The sequence below is a fragment of the Danio rerio genome, chromosome 14 (assembly GCF_049306965.1).
Source record: "Danio rerio strain Tuebingen ecotype United States chromosome 14, GRCz12tu, whole genome shotgun sequence".
Taxonomy (NCBI): Eukaryota; Metazoa; Chordata; class Actinopteri; order Cypriniformes; family Danionidae; genus Danio; species Danio rerio.
The window spans coordinates 36,493,132-36,514,158 of NC_133189.1; the positions used below are offsets into that span (position 1 = coordinate 36,493,132).

General features: G+C 38.4%; 1 protein-coding gene across 18 annotated transcripts in view; it reads left to right on the forward strand.

The window, feature by feature from the left end:
- The window catches only part of zic6 (zic family member 6), a 219,172-nt gene that overhangs the window by 68,686 nt on the left and 129,459 nt on the right, over positions 1 to 21,027 (forward strand). For all 18 annotated transcript variants that reach the window (XR_012389461.1, XR_012389447.1, XR_012389462.1 and 15 more), the window contains one exon: positions 9,421 to 9,482. The gene's annotated coding sequence lies outside the window, so the exon portion shown is untranslated. The remainder of the gene's footprint in view (positions 1 to 9,420; positions 9,483 to 21,027) is intronic.

Here is a 21,027-nt window from a genome sequence, read left to right on the forward strand (position 1 = left end):
TTAGTCATTTTCATGTGGAACTGAGCTTTGCAGAGCAACAAATGTGTTCAACTGGAAAGGGGGCGGTATAAAATGGAACAATCGTTTATCTCGATTAATGGTTTTTCATAATCGTTAGAAGCCAAAATTGAAATCGAAACCGGATAGTTAGAACAGAATCTGTGGAAATAATTATCTATTTCTCTGTATTTATTGTTGAATGATATTCAGAGCATACAAGTAAAACATGAATTCTTTTTTTACATTTATTTAAAGTTCACAATGCAAATCCAATTAGATCCAATTATGTTTATTAAACAAAGCCAGTCTCTCATGTTTTATGTCTACTAAAAGACAAAATATTACTTTATAAACTGCATTGTAAATAAATCATTCACACATTTCCATATTAGTCAGTAATATTACTGAAATTTATGTCGAAACTAAAATATATTTACACACATTTTCTTGTCGGCTTAAGCCTAGTTCACACTACAGGATTTTAAACATCAGCAGATCGCTGTGCTGTTCACACTACATGACTTGACTTTGTGTCTTTTGATCTCTGTGGTGTTCACACTACGCAACACTCTGTGAACGATCAACAAGAGGGGGGTCACACACTACATGATCTGACAACATCTCATTCCCCATCAGCTCATTCAAGCTACCAAACCACAGCCAATGAAAATTTGAGGGAGGAGTCGTCAGAAAAAAGCTGAACACTATTGGCTGCTTGTGTGCTGATTACATCACTGACAGCTTTTCAAGCTTTGGAGAAAGCATTTAAAAACATCGTCAAATCAGCTAATTTATCAGCGGATTAATCACTCATCTGCAAGGTTTTAGTGGATAGATACTAGTATTTCTTTCTGACATTGTTATTTTTTTATTACAAAACAGTAAAGAACTGAGCATTTCTGCCTTAAATTACCATATTGGTCAAAATGACTGCATGCATGTCTAATACTTTTCGCTGTGACTTTAAATATGTGTGTATTTTCTTGCCTGGCAACTTCCTGCTAATATAAACAAAACTTTCTGATGGCAAAAACATCAATTTACTTCAGATATCTTTCAAAACAGCATATTCTGTGCTGTTAAAAAGCTCCGGTTTGAAAGTGAAAATGAAAGCCAAGCCTTTAAGTGTTTTAGTATCTTAACTGTATATTTATAGGCTGTATTACCAAAAAAATATTATATTTTTAGAGTAATGGTGTCATTAAATATGATGCCAGACATTCAAAGCTTAATTTTAATATCTCAATAATAGCTTTGAATGTAAATATGTTGTGACAGTATGGCGTTTCATATGAAAACGATCAGAATGAGCAGTATGGTAATTCTAATTGTCACAGAATTCTAGTTCCACTGTTAATATAGCCTACTCTCATGTCTGTGCTAACGCAGAATGAAGCGAGTGCACTGATGCCCATTCTGACCAATCACAGATGTTTCTGCTGAGCTCCTGAACACACAGCCATTCAGCTCATGCTGATATGCTCTCTCATTGGCTGTAGCTCGTCACTACATCTGACCACACGTGGGGTTGAGTCGGCCGACTGCTCTGGAATATTTAGCATGCTGAATGTTGGATTTCCGTCTGCGAGGTGTCGGCGACGCGTCAGCGAGCCTCGTTGATGCGTTGCTCATTAGTTCACACATAAAGAGCGGCGAGCGCCGAGCACCCGCAGATTTCTTCCCGATCACAGCCCGATCTGTCGGCGGGCTCGTTAACTTCCAAATCGGGCTCAAATCAGGCTTAAAATCCTCTAGTGTGAACTAGGCATTAGTCCCTTTATTAATCCGGGGTCGCCACAGTGGAATGAACCACCAACTTATCCAGCAAGTTTTTACGCAGCGGATGCCCTTCCAGCCGCAACCCATCTCTAGGAAACATCCACACACATATTCACACACACACACACACACACACACACACACACACACACACACACACACACACACACACACACACACACACACACACACACACAATGGACAATTTAGCCTACCCAATTCACCTGTACTGTCTTTGGACTGTGGGGGAGCACCCAGAGGAAACCCACGCGAACGCAGGGAGAACATGCAAACTCCACACAGAAACACCAAACCGAACCAGCAACCTTCATGCTGTAAGGCAACAGCACTACCTACTGCGCCACTGCTTCGCCCTCTGTGTGGGCTTACTAATGATTAATGTTTAAAATAAAGCCATAAATCTCAAATTATTTGGTCCAAGGAAACTAAACTCATAAGCAATATACAAATTGTTCTTAAACATTTGAAAATGTGCACATATAAATAGATATCACTTTTTTGAAAGTACACTATATATTGCATAACTGCAGGTTATCCTTGTAAATGCTTGACCGATGTCCACCACATACCTGTTGCCATAACTCTAACTGATTTTGAATGTAATTTAATAATGTTATTATTACAAAGGCTGTAAAGCTGCTTTGGAATGACAATAATTGTGTCATAATAATCTCGATACTAATACACTTAAATGGAATTGAATTAAAACATTTTTGTTAAAATTAAACTTTTTTTAAAATGACATTTACTAGATATTAATAAAAACTACAATAGCTATTCGGTACATAAACAAGTCCTTCAGATTTTGCAGGAGATAGCATAGACTGGCTACATTTAACAGAATAAATTAAATACTTCAAACTTAAGGCTCAGATACTTCAAGCAAAATCAAAGAACAAACTCTTGTGAAGTCATGTTGAGCAAAATCAGGCACAACTCGTTCGTCTGAAAGGAGTTCATATCAGGACTTTGAAACTGCTAGAACTGAAGAACTGTTTAATAGTAAAAACTAAAGTCTAAGTCTTATTGAAAGCAACACATACACTGTTCACATTTAATATTGTTAGGTTTATAGCAATCTACTGTAACGAGTGTTAAATAAATAAACGTGAAAGTGCTGAATTGCAGATCTGATCGCAGAACTAAGGTTAATGGGGTACGTTGGCATTTTTAGGACAAATGCAGTAGGTGTCACACTTTCGTTTTACACGTTCATGTGGAAAGTAATGTGTAGAGGAGAATTCACTGCTATAATCAGATTCAAGAACAGTCTTTTAACTCTCCACTGAGATTTGTTCAAAACACTGTCTGTGTCTGCGGCTTCACTTGTACACACACACACACACACACACATATATTCATGCATGAGCACTTACATATGACACAACCTGGCACTCACTGCCACACATACATAATACAGGCCTCTGGGAAAATGAAGTGAGTAAAGAGGGCGAGTGAGCATGATTTCTGAGTGAATGAATTTAGAGTACGGATGAATGTCACACTCATGCGTTCAGTGTGTGAGGGAGACTCTGAAGAGAGATTCCCCTCATCTATTATTAGTTCTATGGTCTGCTGCCTCAGCACAAAAACTAAACCATACAGATGGTTCTTTTTATTTCCTATTTAAGGAAATGTCCAGCAAATTTGGTCTCAATGAAATACCATTTTCATTGTGTACATTGAAGAAAGTGCAGCTCAAACATGGCTATTAAGGAATGAATGAGGCAAAGAGAGAAGGACCGATAAGATTGGCTTTACAATTCCTTAAGTTTTATTAGTAAGCTGTATTTCATACTTTTTTCTGTGGAATTGGTTCACTCTGAAGTTTCTTGGTTTTTAAATGCATGCACTGAAAAAAATGCTGTCTGCAAAATTGTTGCAAACAATTTAGTTGTGTTGAATTTAAACAAATTAAATTTAGTAATGTTCAACTTTATTTGTTTGTTTAAATTCAGCCCAAATAAACTGTTTACAAGCCCTTATCTTAATTTTTTTAGTAAATCCAAGGAATCATCTTTGAATATTTTTTTTCAGTTGCAGGTTATTTTTTTTTACATTAAACCTTGTGCAATATTTTAAAAAGTTAAAGGTTCTTTAAAGACAATAAATGAGACCCTGGAATACAAAGTTAGTTATGAGTGTTGATTTTCAAACTAAGATTTATTAATCATGAAAGCTAAAAAAGTAATCTATTGATTTATGGTTTACTGGGTTGACTTTTTTTTTTTAAAGATTAATTTAAGTTATCAGATTATTATGACAGTTAACAAGCAAAAGTAACAAAGAAAAACAGTACAAAAAGAAAAAAAGTAGGGAAAAAAATATTATTAGCCCCCCTGAATTATTAGCGCCCCTGTTTATTTTTTTCCCCAATTTCTGTTTAATGGAGGGAAGATTGTTTCAGCACATTTCTATGCATAATAGTTTTAAAAAACTATTTCTAATAACTGATTTATTTTATTTTTGCCATGATGACAGTAAATAATATTTTACTTGATATTTTTCAAGACACTTCTATACAGTTAAAAGTGACATTTAAAGGCTTAACTAGGTTAATAAGGTGAACTAGACAGGTTAGGGTAATTTGGCAAGTTATTGTATAACGATGGTTTGTTCTGTAGATTATCGGGGAAAAAAATAGCTTAAAGGGGCTAATAGTTTTGTCCCAAAAATAGTTTTTAAAAAATGCAAAACTGCTTTTATTCTAGCCGAAATAAAACAAATAAGACTTTTTCTAGAAGAAAAAATATTATCAGATATACTGTGAAAATTTCCTTGCTCTGTTAAACATAATTTGGGAAATATTTAAAAAAGAAAAAAAAATCAAAAGGGGGCTAATAATTCTGACTTCAACTGTGGGTATGTAAATGTATATGTATATGCTCAAAGATGAAATTTGAGTTATTAAAACTATTATGTTGAGAAATGTGTTGAAAAAATAAACAAGTGGTTTGATAATTCAGGGGTGCTAATTATTCTGACTTCAACTGTATGTATGTACAGTATGTATATGTATATATATATATATATATATATATATATATATATATATATATATATATATATATATATATATATATAACCTTGTAAAGTTGTTGTTTAATTAAGTTCTTAGCAGTGCATATTACTAATCAAAAATTGAGTTTTTTTTTGAGAATAATTTTACCCATTGTATTTATGGCTATTGTTAATAATTCATTCATGCAACATAAGACAATTTTCACAAAAATCGACATTAAAAAAAAACAATTGTAAAAGTATCATATATATTTTTGTGCGTCTTTACGAACTTGAATATATTTACCAGATTCAGTCCTGACAACAACTAACAAAACATAATTAAATTCGATGATCTTAACAATTTAAATGGCGTTTTTTTATTTTGTTTTTTATTTTTTTACATAATGCTACTGTTGTACTGTTCAACTGGGATTAGATATTGTGGTTCAACTGCTTTTGCTGCTTTTTGAAAACAAATTTATAATAATTTCATATAATAAAAAAGCTTTTCATTAGTTAAAAAATGTCCTTAAAGGCACACAAGGCTTAAAATAACAGTTCTAAGTACTATATACTAATTTAAAGAAAGAGCCTATCAATTTCATCTTTTCAAATAAAACTCGCCAACTAGTTCAATGAACCAAATGTGAAGTACACCCAGAAAATGTGTTCATTAAGGCAAAGGAAAACAAACATATGCCATGCAATAGTATGTTCAAGAGGAAGACCTCGGGAGCGCCTTGGCCCCTTCCTAAAACTGTTAGCGGCCCAGTCTTTGTGGGCGTTGTGTCTCTGGGGGCCGGTGGGGTAATTATCAGTGAGGGTGCACGTGTGGGAGAGTGTGAATGGGGCAGTGCGTCGTGCGTCCCGGACCCACTGTTTGCGTTCTCACTGCACCCTATCAGTGGGATACCTCGAACTGAGCGGGACGCCCTGAAAAGTGAATCCAGTCCCCCTCCTCCTTTTCCAATCTCATCTACACTCCTCCCCACCTCATCCCTGTCTTACCCAGGAGAATGGGAAGGAGCGAAGGACGACGTAAAGACCCATCTTCGACATGTTTGATGGGGGCCCAGTTGGACAAAGCCCTCTTTCCTGTTCGTCCATGTGGAAAATTATGGCGGTGGAGGAGGGAGACAATTAGTGGGATCTGCTAATCACCCGGGCAACACTCATTTAATTGACATGTGAAATTTTGTTTAATCTAACATGTCGATAGGCAATATTACAAAGGCCTGGAAGCCAAGGACTAGACAGCTTATTATTGGAGGACGGTCTTTGTAAGGCCGGCTGTGTGGAGTGGGGGGTTGATGTGAGGATTAAATGCCATTATCCTCGCAAATGTGTTCGGACAAATAGCGATGCACACTCTCACTAAGGTGTTTGTTTGTTTGTTTGTTAGTATGCTTTTTTTAAGCACTTTCATGATTATGGCTTTTGGAGGGTTTTCTTTTAAAGGAGAAGGTGGCAGAACATAGTTCAATAAAACTTGAGCTCATGAGAGTTTGGACCACTTTTGTATTCACAAAAATCAATAAGCTATTGAAGGTCATTGAAAAGGGAGCACTCACGCCTCACACTGTTAAATTGACTGTAGGGAGAGAGAGTTTCATAAGCACAACTTTCGCTTTGTTATGGTTTGTAGAAATTCAGAGATGGTATAATACTCCATACATAATATTTAATATTTCCTGTGTTGCTTCGTGTGTACTTGAAGGGGTATATGGGTTTTTACAAAAGCTCCCTGTGGCTTTCAGAGGAGATTTACTGAAGATCACACCATGCTTTCCTGACAAGATGTGCATGACAATCACAGCTCTGCTCAATCACGTTTGTGATTTTAATTTAAGTAATTGCAAAGCTCTACAAATAAGCAGGTATATATATATATATATATATATATATATATATATATATATATATATATATATATATATATATATATATATATATGTCGTGAGCACAGTATTACAAGTCGAAATCGCATAAAATACGAGCATTCGAATCTCTTTGCTTGCACGCCAATTTCTTTTGCTTGTGCACAAAACTTATTGCACACCTCCTCAAATATACACCGCTCAATCGCGGATCTTCTTGTGCGCTTTTAAATAAACGCTGCAACATTATATAATATAATGTAATTACCCCAGGGGTCACAATCAAATAGAACTAGTAACTATAGGCTTCTCTTCAGTAGGTTATGGATAAAATATGGTAATTCTTATGGTTTAATAAAACTAAATAGATTTTTGGAAATCACTAAGCAACCCCCCTTCATCGTCCTGCGACCCCTCGGGGGGTCCCGACCCCCACTTTGAGAACCACTGAGCTACATGACACCTTAACATTTTGATGTCTGTTAAGTTGTTAATATCAAAATGAAAACTGGCAGTTCCTTATATCATGTTTTCATTATATTGGTAAAATATTAAAACAACGTAGTCAGGGTGATGTGAATGACTTTTCCCTTTGAAGATTTACCCAACGTATCCTCCGGTGTTTGTTTTCCATATCAAACTTGCGAAGTCTGAACTTACAAGGAAAGGATGTAGCTCGAATATCTGCAGCCACGTCTACGTTTTCAAATGTCTCCGTTTCCTCCCATCCACAGAGCAGCAGTATTTTAAATGAAAACAGCCTTTTCAATGTTTTCAAAACGCTCCATTTCTGGGGCTCGAAAACTCTGGAGTAAGGTGGATGGAAGGCATAACTGTAGCAAAACTTATACATTTTAAAAGTAAAATGTATTAGTGTAAAAGGGGCCTCAGTAAACTGCAGAATATTGCTCTAAACAGTTTATTGCTCATGCTCGTATACATGCCATGTACAAGCAACAGAACTTTTTCATTCTTTGATTGGGAGTCAAAAAACTGCTGTGACTGAGGAAAGCTGCTATTGTTATGCACATCTTGTCAGGGAAGCATGGTTCTGTAAACTGTTCCCACAAAAGAGAAACCCAGGATATCTCCATAGCATTGGCATTATAAAAGCAAGGCTTAACTTGCTTTATTGACCAATGATTACAGGAGTAATAATCACAAAACTACGGAATCATCTCACAGAAGGATTTATTTCAAATACTTGACAGAAGTTATGAAGTTCATTTTGAGTAAATGCATATTATTTGTGGTATGAACATGTGCAGCATTTATTACACAGAGATCCATGGTTCATTGAGAAGCTGTCCATAACTGAATAATTATCCCAACGTCACTATCATCAAATTAAATCAAATCAGAATTTTAGATTTTGAGATTTTTATCTAGCTTGTTAGTGTAGCACAGCTCTGTCTATAACATGCTGCTCCTTCTAAAAGCACATGGAGTTTTACTGGCACTAGCTTTAATAATAAAATGCATTTGGTAATTGCCTTCAATTAATCACTCAGCCTTAATACTGTCCACCCTGCTGAGAGGGATGTTTAGATGAATACGTAAATATTTACTGCATGATTTCCACTCAGAAACAAAGATGACAGGGGTTAGAAAGCAGCATTTTAGAAAGTGTCTGATGATAGATTGCAACACAGGGAAATCGAGCCTCAGCCTACATTTTTGTAAAACTGAAAATGTACCTCAGCATACATTTGACTGCAGTTTCTAGGTTAAATGAACATTATGGGTCAGTGTGACGCAGACAACTTTTGTTTATTTTTGAAATAATTATTTTAATTGGGGCATATTATTGACAATTAAGGGATTATTTTCCAAAGGAATACCACAATACAACTTAATGTCTTTGGTTTGTAATTGAATACATTTGCCTCTCTTTCTACCTCCGTTACAACTTTTTCTGGTGTGGTCAGTTTGCTTAGTAGCTCATTTTGTATGTTGTCTACTTGCAGAGAGCTCAGGTTCGAGTCTAATGAAGCATGGTTCCACAACAAATGTAAAAGCAGTGTAAAATCAAGCCAAAACTTCATGGGTAAAATTCCCTTTTATCTCCTGTTTGTCTTTGGAAACACTTTTGCTTGGGTTTAGGGGAGATTTTAGGTCACTGGTTCGCTACGTGATCTGTACAACAAGCACTGCCATCTCATGGAGGTGTTCAAGAAGGAGGTGTATCTGAAAATTTTAAACAAAACATAGCCTAAGTAATATATTTCACATTCACAAAAATGTAGATAGCACCTAACAAATCCAGTGGATTTGTTATCTGAATAATGCGACAAAATGTAACCAGAGCAACATATTTTTTTGCAAAAATGTGGGCTAAGGACCTTATTTCAATTGAGCCTTGGTTGTATGATAGACAGATGCAAATATTTCCACATGCTCTGTATATTTGGAATGAATCTCTTGCTTTGCATGTCACATTGATGTTGTACAGATAACTGTTGTCAGAGTACAAGCATTTGTTTCATGTTTTGCGAAACAAAAGAGAGGCTCTCGGGAGCACCTTTTGATTTTCCTGGCAAAAACATCCCAAGTCCTTCATTAAAATGTGTCTAGTCTTTCACAGACAACATAAGAAGTCACGAAAGGTCTAATTTTTAAAAGCTGTTCTCACATGGTAAATAAACAATGTTTTTTACACACAGTCCTTTAATATTTGGATATGACAAACATATGCAGTCACTTTTACAGTACTAACATGCTTTCTCCATTTGTCTTTCAGTGGGCCTGTTGTCTCTTGAACTCACGCAACCAGAGAGTTAACGCACTAATATCAGAGGACAGGTAGGCCAAACCAGTCTGGTTTAACCTTCTTAAGATTCTTCCTTCACATGGTGTTGGTGGGGTGTTTTTGTGCTTGTAAATCCCATTGTATATTTCAGCTTGATGTAATAGGAGTTACATAGAGAGGAGAACTTTATTATAAAGCAGTTGCTTAAATTATTTTGTAAATGCAATGGATTTTATTTGACCATAGTTTCACTTGTAGTCTGATTTTGTTCTCAGCCAAGGTTTTTTTTTTACATGGCACTATTTGTTTACATGACATTTGATATATTTTGGCTATTTGTTTGTATGACCACAGCAACTTCTGCAAACTGGTTTCAGTGTGTAAGTCACATTACTGTCTCTGTGTAAAGTATATAAAAATAATGATCGAGTATGATGACCAAAACAACAATTGCAGACTTTAGAACTGCATATGCACTGGCAATGCATTTTAGTGACATTGCCAGCTATTGGCCTGTTTTCAACAGTCATTTTAAAATGTAGTCATTTTTGCTGATTGGTGTGAATGAGGGTCATTTAACAACCATCGTCTCTGTCTGCAAAGCTTCAGAAAAATCTTTCTGTTTACAGTATATTTTGCTATACAGTCACTTGCCACTTTATTAGGTACACCCTACTTGAACTGGGTTGGACCCCCTTTTGCCTTAAACTGGCATAATCCATCACGCAACTGCTGCATATTTCTCCCCCACACAATTACACTACCACCACCAGCCTGAACCATTGATATAATGGAGTATGGATTCATGCTTTCTTGTTGTTAAAGCCAAATTCTGACCCTACCATCCGAATGTAGCTGCTGAAATCAAGACTCATCAGACCAGGCAATGTTTTTCCAATCTTTTATTGTCAAATTTTGGTGAGCCTGTGCGAATTGTAGCTTCAGTTTCCTGTTCTTCGCTGACAGAAGTGGCACCCAGTGTGGTCTTCTGCTGCTGTAGCCCATCCACCTCACACATCCAAGGCTGGACTTGTTGTGCGTTTAGAGATGCTCTTTTGCATACCTCGGTTGTAACAAGTGTTTTTTTGAGTTACTGTTACTTTTTTATCACCCCTAACCAGTCTGGCCATTCTTCTCTGACCTCTGGCATCAACAAGATGTTTGCACCCACAGAGCTGCTGCTCACAGAATATTTTCTCTGTTTCGGACCGTTCTTCGTAAACCCTAGAAATGGTTGTGTGTAAAAATCTCAGTTGAATCAGCAGTTTCTAAAATACTCAGATCAGCCTGTCTAGCACTAACAACCATGCCATGTTCAAAGTCACTTAAATCACCTTTCTTCCCTATTATGATGCTTGGTTTGAACTGCAGCAGATAATTTTGACCATGTGTACATGCCTAATTGCATTGAGTCGCTGCCATATGATTGACTGATTAGAAATTTGCGTTAATGAGCAGCTGGACAGGTGTACCTAATAATAATACCTGTGAAAACCTGTGAAATACCTGTGAAAACGAACTGTTAATGGCTTATTTCATGTCAGAAAAATGTACATTCCTAACAATGTTGTTATTGTCAGTATTGGGTATATTTGCACTCAAAAATAGAGTACAAGTAAATAATTAAGTGAGATTTTGAAGAAGTTTTACAGCAGTTTTGGTGGTAAAGCTTCTAGTGAAACAGCAAATTGAGGAAACCGGGAAATGTGTTTACACAGAACAAATTAGGGCTGTGGAAAAAAAATCTGCTGCATGCAGATTTGGTTTTGCAAATACAGCATTCTTTTATAGGCTAAACATCATAAAATTTTTAAGACGTTTACATTAGATTGCACATAAACATAATGGGTGTGGGATGTAAACGCACACACTGATAGTTGCAGTATGTCAATAATGTCAGTATTCAAAACTGATACACAGCAATAAATGTTACTATTTCTATAAATAGTCCAGATGCTTGGTGAAATCATTGCTACTGTATTTATTTCAGAGATTTCCTTTTCATTCGCCAGACATTTTGGCAGCTTGCCCATACTCACAGCTGGATTGGCCAGGCTTTTAATGTGAGTGTTGGGGGTTGGAGTATGGATGTCTGGGATGGGGGGTTGAAAAGGGCGATGGTGGCATGGCTAGGGCACAGCAGGATTTTGTTTTTTGGTGCTGGTGCTCAAGAGCTAAGCGAATTGCATCCAGTTTATGACATTGCTTTGTCTTTTATTTTGGCATTTTCTTCTAATTTAAACAGAACCGTACAGAAAGCAAAGTAGGTGCCATGAGCCAGGACGGAAACTCATTGCCCGAATCAAAACCACACTGTACGTCAAAGCACTGCCAAAGTTGTAATTTCACGTCAAGCTGGCAAACACAAAAATGCTCGCAATTTTACCATGTGATCGCCAAATGCATTTAACTTGGTAGACGGCTTATTAAATATTAATGGCATATTTGATTTTTCTTGGAATCGATTCAGTGAGCTCAATGCATCAGCTGCGCACTTGAGCTCAGAGTTATTTTTTCCCTACTGCCACATTTGCTTTCCTTCATTTCCTCCACTAACGTTGCCATATCGGTATCACTACGCCACTTAACACTCGATATTGTCTAAAATACTAGGTTGAGTCCTATTGACAACTTCCTGTTAAATTGGTCGTGCACAGGTCTTTGCTTTGTGCTGTAAGAGAAGACAACGACGTCAATGTGCAGGTCTACCCCAATTTCCTACGAGTCCTTGACTATTGTGACAATAATAACACGGGCTCTTTATGCAGTAGCTATTACTGCCCTGAGCAGCAGGAGATCTTGCCAAGACCGAGGCGGCGGGGATGAGAGCATACGGAGGGGGTTTACTTGACTCCGCGAATGCTACTTTCCCTCCCTTCCTCCTCCTTGAAGAGGGCCGTTCCTGCTTTGCCACTTTGCCCTGACAACTGACTGCTTAAACGAGTGCATGAAAATAGGTGGCTTGCTGGTCTCCATGACAGACCGCACATAATCAGTGTTGAGGTATGTAATTACAGCTGTCAGGCCCATCCGCTGTAATTGATGCAAGTGCAAGCAGCTCTTGCTGCCAGGGCGGCCTCTAGTTGCACACATGGCAGTGACTCTCTCTGGCCTTCCTCGAGAGAGCAAAAGAGAAAAACATTACCTGCACAATGGATGGATGGCACGCATTAACCAATGCCAAGTGACACTTTTTCTGTTAACACTGACAGCCGTTTTTTTTTTTTAATACCCCTGGACGGGTTTGTCTTGTGGCGTTCAATTCTCAGACTTGGTTTGATGTTGCTGGGCACATTCACAGATGGTAAAGGGGGGGTAGGGGGGTGTGATGAAAATGCTGTCAAAGCCACAGACGCTTAAGTGTCTCCAAGGCGAGGTGGTCTGTCTGCGGGGTGTCTGTGCTTGGCTTTTTAAATGTTTCAATTCCTGCCATCCAGTAGAACACACGGCGCACCATTTAACTTGACTGAAAAAAAATCAAATCACTGAATCTGACTTCTTATGCTCAAAGAGGGGGGCGTCAGGGTGGATATGGCGAATGTAGTGGCTTGAGCATCTCTGGCTGAAGGTTGGGGTAAATAAGTCCTCTAGAGAACATACAGTAGTAAGACCTCTCTGGCTACAAAGCAGGAGTCTCTCAGGTGCCTGAACTACGCTGGGCTGTTGTAATATTGATCACAGGAAGGTACGCTTTCCTCTTTTGGTTCTGCTGAGGATTGATGGTGGAGAACCAACACAAGAGGATATTTATCGATTTGGCTTGGGAAGTTGTGGGTGAAATAACCTGACAACTGCGCTCAAATGCAGTCCTGGAGGGGCTTCGTTTAATTCTCGTGTTTGTTTAGCCGTTTATTGATTTTATTATTTTTTTATCAGCTGTTACAAAAAACTGTTCATTTTCCTTGCCATCAGGGTTCCCATTTGTTATAGCATGTTTCGAATTTACATTTTTGTCTCAGGACCAGGAACGAAAGAAATCATTGCAGTGCTTGCTAAAATGTGGTGAATAATTATTCATACTGATTTGAGTATGTCTTTGAATTCTTATTCTTATATTGCTAATTGCTTAATAAATTAATAGCAAATTTATCTGATGGTTTGGCACATAATACACATCACCGGAATATCTATTTTCAAAGGATGTTTCAGCTCGTTCCCTGTGGTTATTGCCAACATATTCATGACTGTCTGTAAAAGGAGTAAGATGACTGAGTCTTCACCCCGTTAGCCCTCCCTCCCATATGTTCAACTTCCAGAGGCAAACCACCGGCGGCATCTCATCAGACATTCAAATCGATGACAATTTCCCTCCATTGACATGGCAGAGTTTGAGGGTAGTGATTCAAGAGGTACACTGCAGTTTGACTCTGGCAGGTCTGACATGGAGAAACCACATTTATATTCTACAGTTTGAAGCTCATCAGCAATAAACACATCTTACACAATAATTGAATATCAATTAATAATTTATCTTTAGTTGGCCGTTTCTTTAGTACAGTTATTATAGTAATTTTATGTGTGGCTGTAGAAGGACAGTGTTTTAGAAATTAATCAAGGCACTTTACACACAAAATTCCTTATTGTTATTATATCTCCTTATTTTGTGGATAACAAAGTCATTAAAATTAACAGCTAATTTTGTTCCAAGAAACAACTATTTTGAATAACATGGCTAGTATCTCCTCAGGACATCATTGGTCCCTCCACAGGACATCACTGGTTTCTCACAGTCTCTCATTTTACATCACTGGTCTCTCACAGTCTCTCACTGGACACCACTGGTCTCTCACTGGACACCACTGATCCCTCACAGTCTCTCACTGGACATCACTGGTCTCTTGCAGTCTCTTGCTGGACATCATTGGTCTCTCGCGGTCTCTCATTGGACATCACTGGTCTCTCAATGCCGTCATTGTTTTTTCTGCAGTTTCTCACTGGACATCACTAATCCCTCCACATGACATCACTTGTCTCTCACAGTGTCTCATTGGACATTACTGGTCTCTCCACATGACATCACTTGTCTCTTACAGTCTTTCACTGGACAACATTGGTCTCTTGCAATCTCTCACTGGACATCCCTGGTCTCTTGCATTTTCTTGCTGGACATCACTAGTCCCTCACTGGACATCATTGGTCTCTCACTGCCATCATTGTTTTCTCGCAGTCTCTCACTGGAAATCGCTGGTACCTCCACATGACATCACTGGTCTCTTACAGTGTCTCACTAGACTTCACTGGTCTCTCCACATGACATCACTGGTCTCTTGCAGTCCCTCACTGGACATCACTGGTCTCTCCACATGACATCACTGGTCTCTTGCAGTCCCTCACTGGACATCACTGGTCTCTCCACATGACATCACTGGTCTTTTGCAGTCCCTCACTGGACATCACTGGTTTCCTGCCATCTCTCACGGGTATCACTGGTTTCTTGCAGTCTCTCACTGGACGTCACTGGTTTTTTGCAATCTCTCACATGACATAACTGGTCTCTTGCAGTCCCTCACTGGACATCGCTGGTTTCCTGCCATCTCTCATGGGTATCACTGATCTCTTGCAGTCTCTCTCTGGACATCTCTGGTCTCTTGCATTTTCTTTCTGAACATCACTGCTCTCTCGCAGTCTCTCACTGTACATAACTGGTCTCTCCCAGTCTCTCCACTTGACATCACTGGATTCTTGCAGTTTCTCACTGGACATCACTGGTTTCTTGCAGTCTCTCAATGGACATCACTGGTCTCTCAGAGTCTCTCGCTGGACATCACTGGTCCCTCCACATGACATCACTGGTTTCTTGCAGTCTCTCACTGGACATCACTGGTCTCTTGCAGTTTCTTGCTGGTCATTTTGAGTTTCTTGCAATTTTTTGCTGGAAATCACTGGTCTCTTGCAGTTTCTTTCTGGACATCACTGGTCCCTCACTGAACATCACTAGTCTCTCGCAGTCTCTCACTTTACACAACTAGTCTCTCGTAGTCTCTCACTGGAAATCCCGAGTTTCTCGCAGCCTCTCACTGGACAATAATGGTCTCTCGCAGCCTCTCGCTGGTCTCTCATAGTCATTCACTGGACATCACAGGTCCCTTCACATGACATCACTGGTCTATTGCAGTCTCACTGGACATCACTGGTTTCTTGCAGTCTCTCACTGGACATCACTGGTTTCTTGCCATCTCTCACTGGACATCACTAGTCTCTTGCAGTACTCACTGGACATCACTGGTTTCTTGCAGCCTCTCGCTGGACATCACTGGTTTCTCGCAGCCTCTCACTGGTTTCTCGCAGCCTCTCACTGGCCATCACTGGTCTCTCCCAGCTTCTCACTGGTCTCTCGGTGTCATCCACTGGACATCACTGGTCTCTCCACATGACATCACTGGTTCCTTGCTGTCTCTCACTGGACATCACTGGTCTCTCGCAGCCTCTCACTGGTCTCTCGCAGTCATCCACTGGACATCATTGGTACCTTCTTATGACATCACTGGTCTCTTGCAGTCTCTCACTGAACATCACTGGTTTCTTGCAGTTTCTCACCAGATATCATTGTCTCTCGCAGCCTTTCACTGGTCTCTCGCAGTCATCCACTAGACATCACTGGTCCCTCCACATGACATCACTGGTCTCATGCAGTCTTTCACTGGACATTACTGGTCTCTCACAGTTTCTTTTTTGTAGTCCCTAAACTGCATTCGCTGTAGGCTTTGCCAAGTTAACTCTGTAAAAACCAATGTCTCTCTTTGCATTGAACTTTGAACATTTTACATTTAGAGATGTTGTTTATGTTCACACTGTTACATTACACATCAACTTAAGCTTAAAATATGATATCATAGTGGATCAGTCCTTTAAAATAACCTGTTACTCCTGTTAGGACTTTTAATAGGCCTACGCAGAGACCTCAAAATATAAAACATTTTATATACATTTACATTATATCTATCTCTCTCCTTCTCTCTCTCGTTTGAACTCAATTCAAGCAGTTTAAAGAACATGACATATTAACTATGTTTCATAGGCTTTGTTTTGACTGTATTTGCAATGATGACACATTTACTGTAGTCTAAAATTGCTATTGACCACCATGCTGAAAAATATGTATATCAAGAATTTCACTGGGCTGGAAAGGTAAATTATTGCACCTTATATAACCCTATAAGATGCATTTTAATGACTTAATGGTACAAATTAGCATGTAATGGTATGTATAACCACCTTTTGAAAATGTATCAGTGTGACAGCCTTTATACCTTTATTCTGGGAGTGTATGACATGCATTGATATCACTCCAATTAAAACATACCTGGTCACTACGCTGATTTACTTAAGAGTAGTGAAGCATTTGACAGAAGTGTGCTAACAACTCGCCCTGTCTGGACTTCTCTAAACTCTAGTTTACACTAGCGGAGCTTTCATTGTCCACTAATATGTTTATGTAGTCTGCCAGCACCTTGCCTGACAGGAAGCATTGGATTCAATTGGATTAGCACCAACTAAATATATCTCCTCACGTAGAATCCACAATGTGGAGGTGTCGTTTTGAACAAGTCTGGCTGCATAGCTGTTTCCAGACCTGTTTACCACGGACTGTAGGAACACAAGGTGAAGTGTGAAAGCGGGTAAAGCTAATCATTGTGTAATTACAGCAGCCAAAAGGGAGCTATTAGCTAAGTGTTATCCAGTAACGGTGGTCTCTGACGCTTCGCGCGAGGACTGAGAGTGAAATTGTTGACAATGGTTGAATAGTCCTCCAAGGCCCAGTGATTTGGCCAGGCAAGCCTCTGAGTTCCATTGCTACTCATTAGCGACTATGTTTGGTGCACTGCCGTGACAAATCATACCCCAATGTTATTAAACATGTCGAAACATTGTTTGACAATTTCCCTGCTCGCCTTGTAATTGGTGCGCTCTGTGAATAGACTATATAAATATATTTATGAGCTGAGAAATTTAGTGCTATCAAATCAAGGCCGGGTCTAATGCATTTTTCAGAGCTGTAAATTTGGAGATAGTTGATGACTTTATGAGGATGTTTATGAGGATCTGCACTGTTTATTTTCATAAACAGTTCAGCAGATGCTGGTGAGAGCAGCTGTGGTGGTTCGTAGTCTTGTGGAAGTGACAGGGACAGCTGTTGTGCTGTACTTATTGGAGTTTAGCACTTGCGAGTTCTTAATCTTTCATAATGGGGATTAAGTGGCATAGACCGATGGACAGGTTTTAAAGCAGCATGGCTGTGGGTATTTTTACTCTTTTGTAATTTATTTTTTAAGTTTGGTCAGCCAAAAAGAAAATGAATGAACGAATGAATTATAAAATTGAAAGATAAAAAAGGTTTAGCAGTCCTCTATATCACAAATTTATGAGATTCTCTACCCAAAAACCTTAACCAAAAACATTATTCATACTGGCAAACAAACAATGTTCATAAATAAAGCTGCAAGAGGTAATTCTGGGCCCAATATATCAGACACATAGTGGCAGGCTAAGTAAGAATGACGGGAATCATTGGAACAGTAGACTGAAATACTTATTTCTTCTCAACATCTGCTTCTGCTGATTTGTAAATATTGAATATTGTAATAGCATTATTCTCTTCCTATTTGGCTAAAAGTTTTTCAGCATAAGAAATAGAATAATCCCAAAATTTAAAAAAACTTTTTGTCATCTGTAGTTATTAAAATACATATTAAAATGTGTAAACATCCATTATTTTATTATGTTTTTAATTATTTCCTTGCCGAAACATCTGGGACAGATTATTAAAACCTAGTGGGCTTAATGTTAGTGGTAATCTAAAGAAAAGTAACCTTAATGATTTCTAATATTTTGGTATATTGTGCTACACTGTAGGGATGCAACAATTAAAGATTATGGTTGTAAAATTATAGTTTTATGAATAATTACTATTATCACTATTATTATGCATTCATTAATTTCTAAACACTACTAGTGTAGAAAATCACATGAAAACTTAGTGGTATTTATTGATGCTCAGTAACCAAAAATTAATACAATAATATTACAATTATAATGCAATAATAATAATGATACAAAATAATACAGCACAAAATAATAATAATAATAATAAAACAACAGTGCATTTCTCTTTGGACTTAAAAGTAAGTGAAAAAAGCTTAAGACATTTAAACATAAGTATTAATTTTACACTGAAAATAAATGACAAAACAATAAATAAATAAATAAAACTAAGAATAAATAAAAAATATAGTAATTGTCTAATGTAAATCTAAGCTACATATTAGCTAATTGTTACCCTTTTAAAGAGAACAAATGTAGTGAAAGGCTGCTGAACCTTTGTTCAACTATATTACTAAATTGTTTGGTATTTTCTTTTTGAACCAGAGTAGAAATGTGTATATTCCATACAAAGTAGGAAGCTGAGCGGTCTGTTCTTATCACATGACTCGTGGTGCTCTTGCAGCATTCTGAAAAATGTAAATGTTTTCAACTAGTGACACCTGGAAAACGATTGCCACTCGCTCTCAATATGTGTGTGCAAGCCATGTGCCTTCAGTGGAAATAAACTTGCACGCAAAAGACGCGATATGTGAACGGCCCTTTACATGTGTGTTAAATATGCATCAGTTGATCACCTCAGCCATTGTTAATCCAGTGTGCATCGTAACTTTAAACTAGCCCACAGTTAGCATAACTTTGTTTAGTTGCAGCAATTTTGTTCTGTGCAGAAACGCGGTGTTGAGCAGCCTTTATGATTAATTAATGGGGAAATGCATTTTAATTCAAGAAATAAAGTGCTTTCCCATAGTGATAGGTTGCAGCTGGAAGGGTGTCCGCTGCATAAAACATTTGCTGGAGAAGTTGGCGGTTCATATTTCGCTGTGGTGAACCCCAGATTAATAAAAGGACTAAGCTGAAAAGAAAATTAATGAATGAATTAATTAAAGTGCGGTTATTAGTGAAATGGGTTAATTGCATTCCCTACTACACTTAATGACATTATGATCATAATAGCAAAATTATCAATGGTAAAACTATGTTACTCATAATTTTTGTAATTATAGGACACATTCTAATGTATAAGGGGGGGGGGGATTACAGCAGGATTACACATCTTTTTTTTTTGTTGTTGTTGTTGATTTTTTTTTTTTTTGGTCTCTGACCCACAACATATTCCAGATTTATGACAGCTATAGATGAAACGCTGTTCTGAGAGCAGGTTATCTTCATCCTCACAGTATGTTGGCAAAATGTGTGTTGTTGCAGGCTGGATGAAGACGGTACTTATGTGTATATGTGTGTGTGTGCATGCTTATCTGCATGCAGGTCCGTATCCGATTGCATCGCCTCGAGAAAGAGGAGGGTTTAAACTCTGATTGAGCCCTCGAGACACCTCTATCAGAATGAGGTTCACCCAAAATACCTCTGACTACAATCATGCTCTCAGCTGAAATCTCGCTCTGTTTCATTCCCGCTGGACGAGTTTCTATAAGAGGGATGGCAAGATGGAAAAGAGGCTGCACATAAGTGGGCGTCTAGTGTCAGGGGGTGTGCGTACGGGCTGCTGAAGACATACGAATGAACGCCTTGATGTTTGTGTAACAGCGTTAGCTATACTGCATAAACACATATGCTTGCATACATTTCTTTGCATGTTCTGTTACTACACCAAAGAGCAGCTTTATTTCCCCTCCCAGCATGTGCCAGTCTGTCTGACATCAGTCTCTTTCTGACACTAATGCATGTGCCAGTCAATTCAAGACCAGGCTCTTGACTCGTCAATGTAGCATCATGATCTCACCATGTGGCACAGGAGTGACTCTTCAGCTCTTTAGTGACTCTTGGCTGTCACTGTGCGCTCCGTGAAGAGCAGCGGGCATGTCTCCAGTCAGTGAACTGCTAAATGAGGGCTTGGCCAGACAAGCAAACACAGACAGCCGACAGAGAGCGTGCAGCGTGCTTGAGTTGCATTGGATGGGACGGCTGATCTCTCGCCACCTCTACGCCCAGGTCTTTGTCTCCTTTGCTAATTGAGCGACCTGACTGACCCCAGAGTAACATGTCACCATAGAGGGGTCAGGGCCCTGGTGTCATGTGACATGAAGCCTGTGACCTGATGTGAAGGAAAGGGCCAATGTCACAGATCTAATCCAGTGGAACAGCGTTCACATATGATTTTTTTAAAGGTCTGGGTGTCTGTTCAAACCCTTATAAAATGATTATGCATTTTGGCTGCTACCTGATAGATTGCCAAAAAGAGCTTTTGTATAAACAAAACGCAAACAGTCAGCTCAAAAGATTTTTTTTTCCCCTTCGCTGTTGCACAACAAACAAAAAGACTGATTAGTATGTGCCATTTGTTTTTCATGTGCATTATTTGCAAAAAAAATAGCTCTCTTTTATTGATTGCACTCCAACAATAGTGCTTTTTATTCAGGCAGGACGTTCATGCTATGTTGCCTAGTGACATAATGACATCCATCAGGAAGTCAAATGTCAGTCCTTTCTTGCTCTGACATTTAGTTTCGGGTACATATGGAGTCATTGTTTTTGCTGATGTTGGAACAGCATCAAATGGGTTATTTTGCGCTGCTTTGAAATGACCAATGAAGTGCA